The 15,009-nt window shown below is 47.1% G+C and overlaps 1 long non-coding RNA gene across 1 annotated transcript; it reads left to right on the top strand.

Annotated features, from left to right (window-relative positions):
- Positions 1-8,146: 8,146 nt before the first annotated feature.
- LOC145520809 (uncharacterized) lies at positions 8,147-13,924 on the top strand. The gene is made up of 2 exons (XR_014064845.1): positions 8,147-8,695; positions 13,277-13,924. It is a non-coding gene; the product is annotated as an uncharacterized LOC145520809 (long non-coding RNA).
- The last annotated feature ends 1,085 nt before the right edge of the window (positions 13,925-15,009 follow it).

Raw genomic sequence — 15,009 nt, forward strand, 5'->3', positions numbered from 1 at the left:
AAGAGTCTTCTCCAACACCACAGTTCAAAAGCATCAGTTCTTCGGCGATCAGCTTTCTTTATAGTCCAACTCTCACATCCATACATGACCACTGGAAAAACCATAGCCTTGACTAGACGGACTTTTGTTGGCAAAGTAATGTCTCTGCTTTTTAATATGCTGTCTATGTTGGTCATAACTTTCCTTCCAAGGAGTAAGCATCTTTTAATTTCATGGCTGCAATCACCATCAGCAGTGATTTTGGAGCCCAGAAAAATTAAGTCAGCCACTGTTTCCACTGTTTCCCCATCTATTTGCCATGAAGTGATGGGACCAGATGCCATGATCTTAGTTTTCTGAATGTTGAGCTTTAAGCCAACTTTTTCTCTCTCCTCTTTCAGTTTCATCAAGAGGCTCTTTAGTTCTTCTTCGCTTTCTGCCATAAGGGTGGTATCATCTGCATATCTGAGGTTATTGATATTTCTCCCGGCAATCTTCATTCCAGCTTGTGCTTCCTCCAGCCCAGCGTTTCTCATGATGTACTCTGCATAGAAGTTAAAGAAGCAGGGTGACAATATACAGCCTTGATGTACTCCTTTTCCTATTTGGAACCAGTCTGTTGTTCCATGTCCAGTTCTAAATAAATGAATAAATTTATTTAATATTCAATAATTTAAATTAAATATTTAAATTTAAACACTTAATTAAAATTAAAGTATTTAAATTAAACACTTAAATCATTTGAATATTAATTAAATATTGAGTATTTAATTCTAAGTCTTCAAAATATTCAATAGAGTATTTTATTAATAAACACAAATATTTATTATTATTACATAATAAATTTATGCAAAATAATTAAATAAAAGGCAATGTGAAAACTATTATAAAATAGACTAAGAGGAATAGGCAGGTATGGGAAAAATACAGAAAGATTTTCAATAAATAAGAAACGGAGTCCCTGAAATTTTATATGTGATGAATGTGTAAAAACTGAAGAGCAGGGACAATTCCTGCAGGTCCGGTGGTTGGGACTCCAAGTGTCCACGGCAGGGGACACGGGTTCACCTCTGACTGGGGAACTAAGACCACGCAGGCTGCACAACACGGCCAGAAAAATAAACAAAGGAAGCTGAAGAACAGGTGAGCGAGAGGCAGGCTGAAGAGATGCCCCGGCTGCTCAGATTCTCCACCCGGGGGCATGCTGTGGGCTGAAGCCCCTCAGCCGCCCCTCTGACCACCCTGTATTTGGGAGAAGCTGCCCTTGGTTGGCCCTGAGTCGGGGGGGACTTGAGGCAGCTCTGCCTGGGAGACCCTCCATGGAGGAGACGACTCGGGGGTTCTCCCCCGGCCCCACGGCAGTGCGGTCGTAACGTTGCTGCGTCTGGGTCTCTTCCAGCCCAGTCCCTCCTCTTCTCCCTCGACGGGAGCCCAAGCTGCATCGCCGTCTGAAGACTCGTCCCACTGCTCCCCTCAGCCAGCAAGCCTCTCGCAACACCTCACCCCACCTGACATGCAGGCATAGCTGGTGTTTGAAGGATGAGAAGAAGCTGTTCGTGAAAGGGTGGGAGCATTTAGACGGCAACGTCCCACAACAGAACGTTAAAGAGCCCCGGGTGTGGAGCAAGAGTCAGAGCTCCTCATTTTAAGCCAGAGGCGGCCAGGGCCCGGGCTAGCAGGGGCCGTTTCAGGAAGCGCTGACCTGGGAGGGCCCCCTGCTACCCATCTCGAAGACAGGTGGGGTTAGCGTTCGGAGGAGGGGAAGCGCAGGCTCGGACCTCGGGGAGGCACAGGGGCTGCAGGGGAAACACGAGATTTAGCTTCCAGACCCGTCTGCAGCCCTGCCCACTGCGCAGACCCAATAAAGAGGCGGAAAGTGGTGGAAAGGAATGTTTTCTTTATTTCAGATGCCGGCAACCAAGAGCAGGAGGGTGGACTCCTGTCCAAAGGCTGACTCCCCATCACTGATAATCAAGGGAGGAGAGCTTTTATAGACAGAGGGAAGGGGCTGCCTGCAGAAACAGCACAGTCAGCTCTGACTGTCATCCTGAAATGGGTTGTCAGTGGTCTGACCAGCATCATCTTGGTTGTTTTGGGTACAGCTAATCTTCAGTTCTACGCTTTGTTTGTTTCCATTTCCTTGAGGCCGGTTCTCAGAATTGTGGGGTTTATGTCACGGCGATAGTCTGGTCATCGTGTGGTTAACCTCTCCATCTGGTGAGGGATTCAGTATCTATAAGACAGCTCACAGGATATGGCTCAGAATATTATCTACAGCCCTTGAGAAAGAACTAAAGGTCCTTGACTTCACTTAATGACTAAACTATTATTATTTAGTCTGTTGGATGCTTTTCTTTGCTCTGCGTTTTCTCACTTCTCTGAACTTATTCTTTGGCTAAAGTTTATCCACAGACAAAAGGCAGGCAGAGGGCATGGGAGAGGGACCTTAGGGCCTTGCCGGGCTTCCGAACCACAGGCCTGTCCTGCTCCTGACTCCTGGGGCCGTATCTATAGCAACAACACTGAAACAATAGCGTTCCATTGTAGAATTATCCCTTGACCTAAATTGAGTTGCCCCTGAATTTGCCTTTTCACTGCTTCCTGAAATATGACAGTGTTGGTTTGGATAAACAGAATGTTCTAGTTTCCACTGGGGAAAAAAATCTCATATTTTAAAATCAACACTTTTAATAAAGATGGTTCTTAGGAAATGGCCCAGAGAAGAGAGAGAACCAATCTTTACTGAAATTGTACCGTGTATCTAAAGCTAGATCTTTTTTAAAGCTTTATTGAAATTGAGGCATAAATGATACATAAGAATTGCAGGTTTATTTTTAGACTTTAACCTTTCTGTTCTGTGTTGGGGTATAGTTGACTAACAGTGTTGCGGTAGTTTAGGTGAACAGTGAAGGGACTCAGCCATACATACACACATATCCATTCTCCCCCAACCCCCCCCATCCAGGCGGCCACATAACATTGAGCGGAGCCCCCTGTGCTGTGCAGGAGCTCCTTGTTGATTATCCATTTTGAATCTATCATTGTGTGCTGTACACAGTTCACTGAGTTTAGACATCTGTCTGCACCTTCAGTACTACCAAGATACTTAATATATCCATCACCTCCAAATCTTCTTGTGTTCTTTCGTGATGAGTGTGTGTGTGCATGAGCGTGTGTGTACGTGTGTGTGTATGTGTGTACGTGTGTGTATACATGTGTGTGTGTACACGAGTGTGTGTTTGTGTGGTAAGAACACTTGACAAGAGGTATGCATTTTGAAACACGCGGTACAGGCCCACTGACCACAGGCACTGCTGGTATCACAGATCTCTAGAACTCACTTGTCCTCTGAAACAGAGAATTTGTACCCAGAATAGCAACTCCTCTGTCCGCCCTACCCCCAGCTCCTGGCAACTCCATCTGCTCTGTGCTCCTGTGAGTCTGACTTTCCAGATCCCTCATGGAGGTTCATCGGTGTTTGTCCTTCTGTGGCCGGCTCATGTCGCTCAGTGGGAATGTCCACTGGTGCAGTCGCGATGGAAAACACTATGGAGCTTCCTGGAAAATTAAAAATATAAGCTCCATATGCTCTAGGAGCCCCACTCCTGGGTATTGACGCCAGAGAATGGAGACCAGGATCTTGCAGGTCTGTCTGCACTCTCACGCTCACAGCAGCACTGCTCATGGTGGGCAAGTTGTGGGCAGACACAGGTGTCCATCGACAGATAGGTGGACACGTAGAAGAGGTGTGTGGGCACACAGAGGACAGGGAACACGGGAGTTTGCAGCTGCGGGGCTGGAGGGGCTGTGTGCATTTCAGAGAGCGACTGGCAGGTGATCACAGTTGCTTACTTGCAAATTTCCGTGAGATGTCCTTCAAATATCCTATTTCTTTCAAATGTCCTTCAAAGCCTATTATTCATAAAAAATGAATGAACCCAGCCAACCAAGCCTCCATCCCTCCCTCAGCAGACAGTGCTGAGTGCCCGGGGCTCTCAGGAAAGGGGAAGCAGCCCCAAGGACAGTGTTCCTTCCTCGTCTGCCTGGGTGTCCGGTGGTCGTTAGGATCTGGGGCCCCTTTACACCTCTGATCAGGCTGCATGTTCCTTCATTAATTTGTACACATCGTCCACACAGTTCACACAATATTTCCATTTGTCTTTGCTCATCTGTATCAATGTCCTTCTGCCAAACTTTCATCACGTAGGAGACAGAGAATCCAGCAAGGGCGATGGGTCTCCTACATACTCACCATATTCAAAATCCTCAGTCTGTTCCTACACGGACTTCCCCAGCTGATTGGCTCTTGCAGCTGTTAATCATTCTTTTCCAGTTTCCTGTGATTATTTGTTGAAGAATATTCTGACCACATGTAAACAACCTTGAACCTCAAGCGCAGAGGGTCATGTTCGTCAGAGCCCATGACAACAGGCTGTGTGTTCGCCGTGCAACGCTGCCCCCAGGCTGGGGAGATTCCATTTATCTCACACCCGAGCCTCCACTCGCTTTTCCTTGCTCTTCCCACAAACTCAACAGCAATGCGTTTAATGTGTCCCTGGATACGTAAGTGTCCCTTAAACACAGTTACTCTCTGGGTGTAAGCGCTTTTAAGGTCCATATATCGTATCGTCCTGTAGACTTCATAGTGGGTTTTTTTGGTGCTTCAGCGTTACTTCTTAAAAGATCGAGATTGTTCTGTGCGCACCTGCTTCCTTACAGTGTATACCTCGTGCGTTAAATGAACACCTTTCGAATTACTCCACAGCACTCCAATTTCACCGTCTTTCAGTGCTTCCTCATGACACCGCAGTTGCCCGGGATTTTTTGAGAGCCCAGGAGCTGTGATGAATTCACCTTGGAATCGTCAGATCACATGAGCTGCACAAGCCAAGTCCTTCCAGTTGAAATGCTTTCTGTGATGGCTGGAGCAGTTTGGGAGCACCTCGTGGGAAATCCTTATTTTCTCACATACTCACCAAAGCGTGGCAAGACCAGTCTCTCAAATTTCTGCCATCTGGTGAGAAGAAGCAGTGCACTCTTGACCTTCATTTACTAGTGCAATTTCGCACTTTTCACACACTTGTTGGTCACATACTTGAGTTCTGTCTCTGTAAATCACCTATCCGAATCCATTTTTCAATCTTGGATTTGGAGAGGAAGTTGTTGGTTCTGATGGATCTTCATCCAATGCCAAAGAATGTTCAACTGCACAACTGCACTCATCTCACACACTAGCAAAGTAACGTTCAAAATTCTCCAAGAGAGGCTTCAATAGTACGTGAACTGAGAATTTCCAGATGTTCAAACTGGATTTAGAAAAGGCAGAGGAACCAGAGATCAAATTGCCGACATCCGTTGGATGATAGAAAAAGCAAGAGAGTTCCAGAAAAACATCTACTTCTGCTTCTTTGACTATGCTAAAGCCTTTCCACAACTGTGGAAAATTCTTCAAGAGATGGGAATACCAGACCACTTTACCTGCCTCCTGAGAAACTTGTATGCAGGTAAAGAAGCAACAGTTAGAACCAGACATGAAACAACGGACTGATTCCAAACTGGGAAAGGATTACGTCAAGACTGTATATTGTCACTCTGTTTATTTAACTTATATGCAGAGCACGCCATGAGAAACGCTGCACTGGAAGAAGCACAAGCTGGAATGAAGATTGCCGGGAGAAATATCAATAACCTCAGATGTGCAGATGATACCACCCTTATGGCAGAGGATCTAAAGAACCTCTTGGTGAAGGTAAAAGAGTAGAGAGAAAAGGCTAGCTTAAAGCTCAACATTTAAAAAACTAAGACCATGGCATCTGGTCCCATCACTTCATGGCACACAGATGGGGAAACAATGGAAACAGTGACAGACTTTATTTTCTTGGACTCCAAAATCACTGCAGATGGTGACTGTAGCCATAAACTTAAAAGACACTTGCTCCTTGGAAGAAAAGCTATGACCAACCTAGACAGCATTTTAAAATGCAGAGATATTACTTTGCCAACAAACATACGTCTAGTCAAAGCTATGGTTTTTCAAGTGGTCATATATGGATGTGAGAGTTGGACCATAAAGAAAGCTGAGGGCCAAAGAATTGATGCTTTTGAACTGTGGTGTTGGAGAAGACTCTTGAGAGTCCCTTGGACTACAAGGAGATCCAACCAGTCCATCCTAAAGGAAATTAGTCCTGAATATTCATTGGAAGAACTGATGCTGAAGTTGAAACCCCAATACTTTGGCCACCCAGTGGGAAGAACTGACTCATTAGACAAGACCCTCATGCTGGGAAAGATTGAGAGCAGGAGGAGAAGGGGACGACAGAGGATGAGATGGTTGGATGGCAGCACCAATTCTATGGACATGAGTTTAAGCAAGCTCCAGAAGTTGGTGATGGACAGGGAAGCCTGGTGTGCTGCAGTCCATGGGGTCTCAAAGAATTGGACACACCTGAGCAACTGAACTGAACTGAACTGATCCATTATTACTGATTTTGTACATTGCAAAATCTTCTCCCAGTGTATCATCTTTATGGCTGCTGTTGTTGTTCAGTCACTAAGTCATGGTGACTCTTTGAGACCGTGAGAGTACAGCACACCAGGCTCCCCTGTCTCCCACTGTCTCTTAGAGCTGAAACTCATGTCCATTAAGTCGGTGATGCTATCCAACCATCTCATCCTCTGTCACAGAGTTTTGCCAAGAGAACACTCTGGTCATAACAAACACCCTCATCCAACAACACAAAAGATGACTCTACATATGGATACCATCAGATGGTCAATCGCCTTTATTAATTTTCTTAATATCAACTTTTATTGAAAATAAATCCTCAATTTTGATATATCAACTAATTAAACATTTGTTTTGTTCTTGGGATCTCATTTAAGAAGAACCCCCACCCCCAATTCTCAAGCATGTTCTTATATTTCTTCTTATATTTTCTTTAACATTTTTAGCTTTCACATTTAGAGCTTTCGTAAACCTGGCACCAAATGTAGCCCGAGGTAGATTCTAACCTATTTTTCTTAAGAAGCTGACCAGTTTCCCCATCTGCTAAATATCCCCCTCTTCTCATTGGCCTTGATGCTTTCGTTAGAGAAAGCACTTTCTGCCTCATATTGTGGATCTGGTACAGAAATAAGAGAACAATGGAAACCTCCGTCTCCACTCACACCGGTGCCCCCGGGGTCCCTGCACCCCTCCTGCTGCAGGCAGCCCCTGCCGTCTCCCTGGAGGTTTCTCCTGGCTCTCACACCTGCTCCGCCTCGTTCTCCTGTCCACCACATCTCAGGACTGAGTGGGGGAGGCGTCCAGCATCTCGGGTTAGTTTGCTAGAGGGTTGGAGCTGGGAGCTTATTGGTACAGTTCTTGGGTTCTTAGTTTCTGGTGGTGTAATTCTTTCTTTCTCTCTTGGTATCTACGTGTTCCTTGGGATTAGGACCCCCAACATCCAGTTCCCCCTCTGATGCTTGAAGTCAGTTCATTCATTAAAAAATAAAAGCTCCATCCCAACTCTGTGAAGGGTCATCAGTTTGGCTCTGGGAACTCAGCTGTGCAAAAAGACTGAAGTGCCCACAGATGTTTAAAAATGTTTCTAGTGAAATGGCGCAGCTCATAAATGGGAACAAGAGCGCCACTGGGCATGCTGCATGGTGGGAGGAAGTGGGCTGTGATAAATCGTAGGTGGTGAGAAGGTTGGCGTCTCCGAGATGAGGCTGAGCACCTCGTGAAGGGCAGACGGAGTGACCCCGCCCTTCTGTGGGAAAGTGCCGGGAAGCAGGCGGCGCAGGACTGAGTCAGGGGACCAGAGGTCTGCCTGAGTCATGCAGAGATCCGATACCGTGTGCGGAGTTTGGACTTGACTCTGAAGTGGTTATGTAAGCGTGAGAAGGGAGGCGTGGGGAAGTAAGTCTAATGTAATAAGGAGCCCTATGCACATAATGAGAAAAAGGTCTTTCTGTGACATTTGCTTCGTACTGGAATCCCCGCAATAACATTTCCATCTGTCTATAAACCAAGAAATTGCTTTTTTTGTGGAGGGGAGAAATTTTCCAACAACAAAAGTAAGACGTGTGTGCTCTAACAGTGATCTCAGCTAGAAGTGACCCCGTGACTCCTCTGGGCCAGCCCTTGTTTAAGTCTCGATGACTCGGCACTTTCAACGCTGCGGTTGACAGCACAGAGACAACACTGAGGAGGGAAAAGTCTGGCAAAGCCTCTGAAGGTACTGCTATCCCCACCATGTATGGGGTCATGCGAGGATTCTGCCAGAAGCTAGTTTCTCTCTCATCCAAGAAGGAGAGAGAACGCACAGGCTCCGTGACATCTCCTGGACCCACCAGTGGGGAGACGGCCACCCTGTGAGTCCCATGGGCCTGCCTGAGCATTGAGGAAAGGACCTCACATTGGAGTTTCCCACATTAGCATCCTTCAAGTTTCACACTGGATACCGACCCCTAAGCTCAGATGCGCATCAAATCTCCGTAAGATAAACACGGCTTTCTGTGAATAAGACTTAAAGAAAAGTGCATAGGGATCCATGCAAAGGAGAGGAATAAATTATAACAGACACACCCAGAGCCATCACCAAGAGGTCAGCCGGATAAACCTGCTTCTCAGCAACTACTCCTGCTTCGAAGAAAATAACCCCTTCTGTAATCGACAAACAAGACCTTCACCAGAGTGTGCGATTGGTACACCGTGAAACCACATGAGTTCTAAGTGAGTAGAAATACAAGCTTGAGAGAAGTCATGGGCAAACACTGGGGTCACAATATAACCACACATTTTCCATGAAGATTAGTTTTTAGACTATTTTTAATTGAAGTTAATTTGGGGGGCTTCCCTGGTGGCCCAGTGGCCTGCAGTGCAGGAGAACCAGGTCCAGTCCCTGGATGGGGAAGATCCCCTGGAGGAGGGCATGGCCAACCACCCCAATATTCTTGCTGGAGAATCCCATGGACAGAGGAGCCGGGGGGCTCCCGCCCATGGAGTCGCCAAGAGTTGGACTCAAATGAGCCACTGAGCGCACGCAGTTGATTTGCAGTGTTGTGTTGGCTCCAGGTGTGCAGCGCAGTGGTTCCGTTACACACACACATTGTGTGTATATGCACACATCATTTTCCATAATATTTCCATATACATTATTACAAGATACTGAGTACAGTCCCCTGTGCTACCCAGTTAGGTCCTTATTTTTTCTATTTTATATACAGTATTGCATGTATTTTAATTACAAACTCTTGATTTCTCTCTCCCCTCTTTTCCCCTTTAGTAACCATAAATTTGATTTCTACGTCTGCAGGTTCATTTCTGTTTCATAAATAAGTTCAGTTGTATCTTTTATTTTTTAGATTTCATATATAAATGAATGATATGATATTTGTCTCTCTCTGACTTACTTTACTTAAATATGATAATCTGTATGTCCACCCATGTTGCTGCAAGTGGTCATATTATTTCATTTTTTATGGCTGAGTAATATTCCATTATATATAGAGAGAGACACACACACCAAATCTTCTTTATTCATCTGTCGATAGACATTTAAGTTGCTTCCATTATCTTGGCTATTGTGGATAGTAATGCTATAAACGTGGAGTACATGTATCTTTTTGAACCCCGTTTTCTTTAAACCTGTACTGAAAGTGGAATTCTGAATTCCCACATTAAAGATAAATAAAAAGGACTATCAGACTTTGATTGGTTGTGAAATACATTTATATGCCTCTCCTGTTGTGATCACCTGAGGAGTCACAGGGCAGGGGGTTCCTCCAGGGGCAGGAGGTGGGGCCTCTGCGCTTCCCCTACGTTGCTTCTCTGCCTCTCACTCCAGCTCCCTCCATACACACTCACACATACACACACACAGAGATACACACACACATTCATCATGGACACACACACGTACACACACACGTACACACACTCATCATGGACACAAACACGTACACACACATGCACACACACACACACCATGGACACACACACGTACACACACGTACACACACACTCATCATGGACACACACACATACACATATGTGCGCACACACACTCATCATGGACACACACGTACACACACGTGCACACACACTCATCATGGACACACACGTACACACACGTGCACACACACTCATCATGGACACACACACATACACACACGTGCACACACACATCATGGACACACGCACGTACACACGTACACACACACTCATCATGGACACACACGTACACACACATGCACACACACTCATCATGGACACACACACATACACACCCGTGCACGCACACACATCATGGACACACGCACACACACATGCACACACACACTCATCATGGACACACACGTACACACACCTGCACACACACTCATCATGGACACACACACGTACACACATGTGCACACACACTCATTATGGACACACACACGTACACACATGCACACACACACTCATCATGGACACACACGTACACACACGTGCACACACACACTCATCATGGACACACACACATACACACCCGTGCACACACACACATGGACACACGTACACACACGTGCACACACACACTCATCATGGACACACACACATACACACCCATGCACACACACACATCATGGACACACACGTACACACACATGCACACACACACTCATCATGGACACACACGTACACACACGTGCACACACACTCATCATGGGCACACACACGTACACACATGTGCACACACACTCATCATGGACACACACACGTACACACACGTGCACACACACTCATCATGGACACACACGTACACACACATGCACACACACACTCATCATGGACACACACGTACACACACGTGCACACACTCATCATGGACACACACATGTACACACACCCTCTTCCTCATCCTATTCCTCCCCTTTCCTTTCTCTCCTTCACGCTGCCTCACTTCTTTCCTTTTGGCTAGTTTTCTCACTTCTCAGAAAGTGCATATATTCACAGTATCTTCACTAAAAGTCAGTTCAGCTCAGTCGTGTCTGACTCTCTGTGACCCCATGACCCACAGCATTCCAGGCTTCCCTGTCCATCACCAACTCCCAGAGTTTGCTCAAACTCATGTCTGTCACGTCAATGATGCCATCCAACCATCTCATCCTCTGTCGTCCCCTTCTCCTCCCACTTTCAATCTTTCCCATCATCGGAGTCTTTTCCAATGAGTCAGTTCTTCACATCAGGTGGCCAAAGTATTGGAGTTTCAGCTTCAACATCAGTCCTTCCAATGAACACCCAGGACTGATCTCCTTTAGGATGGACTGGTTGGATCTCCTTGCAGTCCAAGGGACTCTCAAGAGTCTTCTCCAATACCGCAGTTCAAAAGCATCAATTCTTCAGTGCTCAGCTTTCTTTATAGTCCAACTCTCACATCCATACATGACCACTGGAGAAAACATAACTTTGACTATATGGACCTTTGTTGGAAAAGTAATAGTTCTGCTTTTTAATATGTTGTCTAGGTTGGTCATAGCTTTTCTTCCAAGGAGCAAGAGTCTTTTAATTTCATGGCTGTAGTCACCATCTGCAGTGATTTTGGAGCCCCCCAAAATAAAGTCTGACACTGTTTCCACTGTTTCCCAATCTATTTGCCATGAAGTGATGGGACCGGATGCCATGATCTTCGTTTTCTGAATGTTGAGTTTTAAGCCAACATTTTCCCTCTCATCTTTCACTTTCATCAAGAGGCTCTTTACTTCTTCTTCACTTTCTGCCATAAGGGTGGTGTCTCTGCATATCTGAGGTTACTGATATTTCTCCCCGCAATCTTCATTCCAGCTTGTTCTTCTTCCAGCCCAGCGTTTCTCATGATGTACTCTGCATAGAAGTTAAATAAGCAGGGTGACAATATACAGCCTTGACGTACTCCTTTCCCAATTTGGAACGAGTCTGTTGTTCCACGTCTGGTTCTAACTGTTGCTTCTTGACCAGCATACAGATTTCTCAGGAGGCAGGTAAAGTGGTCTGGTATTCCATCTCTTTAAGAATTTTCTACGGTTTGTTGTGATCCACACAGTTAAAAGCTTTGGTGTAGTCAATAAAGCAGAAGTAGATGCTTTTCTGGAACTCTCTTGCTTTTTATATGATCCAACGGATGTCAGCAATTTGATCTCTGGTTCCTCTGCCTTTTCTAAATCCAGCTTGAACACCTGGAAGTTCACGGTTCACGTACTGTCGAAGGCTGGCTTGGAGAATTTTGAGCATTACTTTGCTAACGTGTGAGATGAGTGCAATTGTGTGGTAGTTTGAACATTCTTTGGCATTGCCTTTCTTTGCAATGTTTTTTGCAATGCAAAGTATCTTCTGCTAATTCAGAATCAGCTATTTCAGTCAGGTCCTCAAAGTTCTCTGAGCTTCAGTGTCTTCTGCACAAAAAGTGGCAGATTCTAGCACCCCGCTCTGGGAGTGCTCACGAGGATGAAATCAAATGACAGACCTCAAGACTAGCCCATATTAGAAGCTCCAGAAGTCCAGCCTCCTTCTCGCCCACCAGAGATCAGAGCAGCTGGTCCTGAGGCTGCAGAGACGTCTAACGCCCTGCTCCAGGCCAGGTCAGTGTGCAGCCTCTCCTGCCTCGCCTTCCGAGGCTCTGAGCTGTAAAGCCTGACTCACACGGTCGGGGGCTCCACGATCACTTCTCAGTTTACAGCTGGGTGAGAACCAGGCCCAAAGCTGCTGAAAAGTCAGACTGTTTTATTAGAAGTCTAGAACCTGGAACTAGAGATTAGGGTTAGGGTTAGTAGCTTAAAAAAAGTCATTTTGGGGGTGAAACCAAACTGGTTACCCATGTAGGAAAAGGCATTCTGCTTCTGCAAAACCCAAAAAGTATTAGCTTGGTGTTGATATCAGACAGCAAGAATTGTATGTGTCACAGACTGTGATTCTATAATTCAGGGTTTGAGGAAAGAACCCCAGACGCCAAGACAGGAGGGTGCCAGCAGGAGGAGCCTGGGATCTGCATTTCTTGTTTTTGCAGTCCCTGCATTTTGGGACAGCTTACTAAATTGGATGACTTTTGAAAACCGGATTCCCTGCACCAGAGTAAAGGTGGTTATGTGCTTGAGCTGGCCCGTGGGTCTCGTGGGCCCCGTGGAAACATCACCCAGGGCAGAAGAGAGTGTGGTCCTTGGCCGAGACCCCCTCACCCTCCCCATGCCATCAGCAATGTGGACAGTGCCGGACGGGCATTCAGGGGGCGGCTGGAAGGGACAGACCCTCCCTCTTTGGTCCTGCTCGGCTCCGGCTAAATCCGCACTTTCCTTGCAGCCTAGCAGGTAATCCTCCGAGAGCACCACACCCCAGTGAGCCAGCGACTGTAGCCTCTTGTTCTGGAGCAGAAGGAGGGGGCGCTGGCAGAGGTGACCTGAGGCTGCGGCGGCCTCTGAGATGCCTGGCTGAACACTGCCACAGCCTGCCCTCTGAGAGCAGGGACGCCGGCGGCTCCAGAGAATGAGAAACAGGTGCTTTTAAATTACAGGAGGCCACTCGCCTGCGTCAGGGCCGAGACGTCTGCCCAGAGGCCTTGGGGACCCCAGGAGCTCTGTGACCACCCGCCCCACCGCCCCCGCCACCGACGCCCGGGCCTGGCTGGGTTTCTGCTCCCATCACTGCACCCTGCGGACGGAGGAGCCTGGCCGGCTGCAGTCCATGGGTCACAAGGAGGCGGACACGACAGAGCGCAGGCGTGCACGCGCTGTGGGGAAGGGCTCATCGCTCATCACTCTCCCCCGGAGGCCCCTGACAGCCCTTCTCTCAGAGCCCGCCTGTGTCTTGTCCGTCCGCACATTCACTCCCTCAGACTAGAAAGTGCTTTTGAACAAACTGTGCCTGTTTTTAAAATTTCTGTTGGCTCATAGTTGACTCACAAGCTTGTGTGAGTTTCAGGTGTACGACAAAATGAACCAGTCTCACGTATGCATATAGCCCCTCTTTTTAGATTCTATTCCCATTTAGGTCTTTGCAGAGTGTTCAGTAGAGTTCCCTGTGCTACACAGCAGGTCTTTATTAGCGATTTGTTTTATGTATTGTGAGGAGGGCATGGCAACCCACTCCAGTGTTCTTGCCTGGAGAATCCCATGGACAGAGGAGCCTGGCAGACTGCAGTCCACGGGGTCACAAAGAGTCAGACATGACTGAGCGACTAAACACATTTCATATACCGTAGTGCGTCTATGTCAATCCAGTCTCCCAATTTATCCCTCCCCTCTCTTCCTCTGGGAACCATGGTAGTTTTACCCAAGAGTGACCATTGATTAAGATAAAAGTTTGGAGGACTTGGGGTCCAAGAGCCCATCACAGACTCCAAAATGTCTGTCCACTGACTGTGGCAAAATCAGGATTTGAAGGGTGGTCTCGAGGCCGACGGCTGGGTGCAGCCCCTCGGATCCCAGCAGCAGAGACATGGGCACGGGGACAGGGCACCTGCTTCAGACCTGGGCCGTGACCTCGCCTCAGCACGCTCACTCCCTGGACGTCAGCACTGTCTTATCCACACAACATCACACAATATTACACACCATATTGTGTGTGTACAATATTTAGACTTCAAAAATCAGAGCGATTGAGTCATTATAGAAGCCACACATGTTATTTCGTTTAGCTTGCTTCAATTTTTAGGGGGAAAAAGCAGATTCTTTTTCCCTTTTGGTATCTGGTTTAGCAGAAATGTATCAAAATCATCTATAAAAATGAATGCGTGTGCCTTTTCAGGTTTAGCAAAGCGGAATCATGCCTTCGCCGGAGGCTGGCCTCTGTGGCGAGCACCCCAGCGGGCCGTCCAGGGGCTGGGGGGCAGCACCCTCGCCAGGGCTGCGTGGCCCCCTGCGGCAGCTCCAACCCCAGCTGCACCCCGGACCCCCCGTCACAAGCCAGAGTCCTCAGGCAGCTCTTTCTCAAGGCTCCACCAGGGCAGGAGGTGTACGTGGTGGAACCAGCCAGCACAACCTGGAAACGCAAACTGCGTCGACCTCAACGCCGGTTTGCAGTTGACCTAAGAAGTT

The sequence above is a fragment of the Giraffa tippelskirchi genome, chromosome 9, assembly GCF_054371585.1.
Source record: "Giraffa tippelskirchi isolate mGirTip1 chromosome 9, T2T-mGirTip1v1.2.pri, whole genome shotgun sequence".
NCBI lineage: Eukaryota > Metazoa > Chordata > Mammalia > Artiodactyla > Giraffidae > Giraffa > Giraffa tippelskirchi.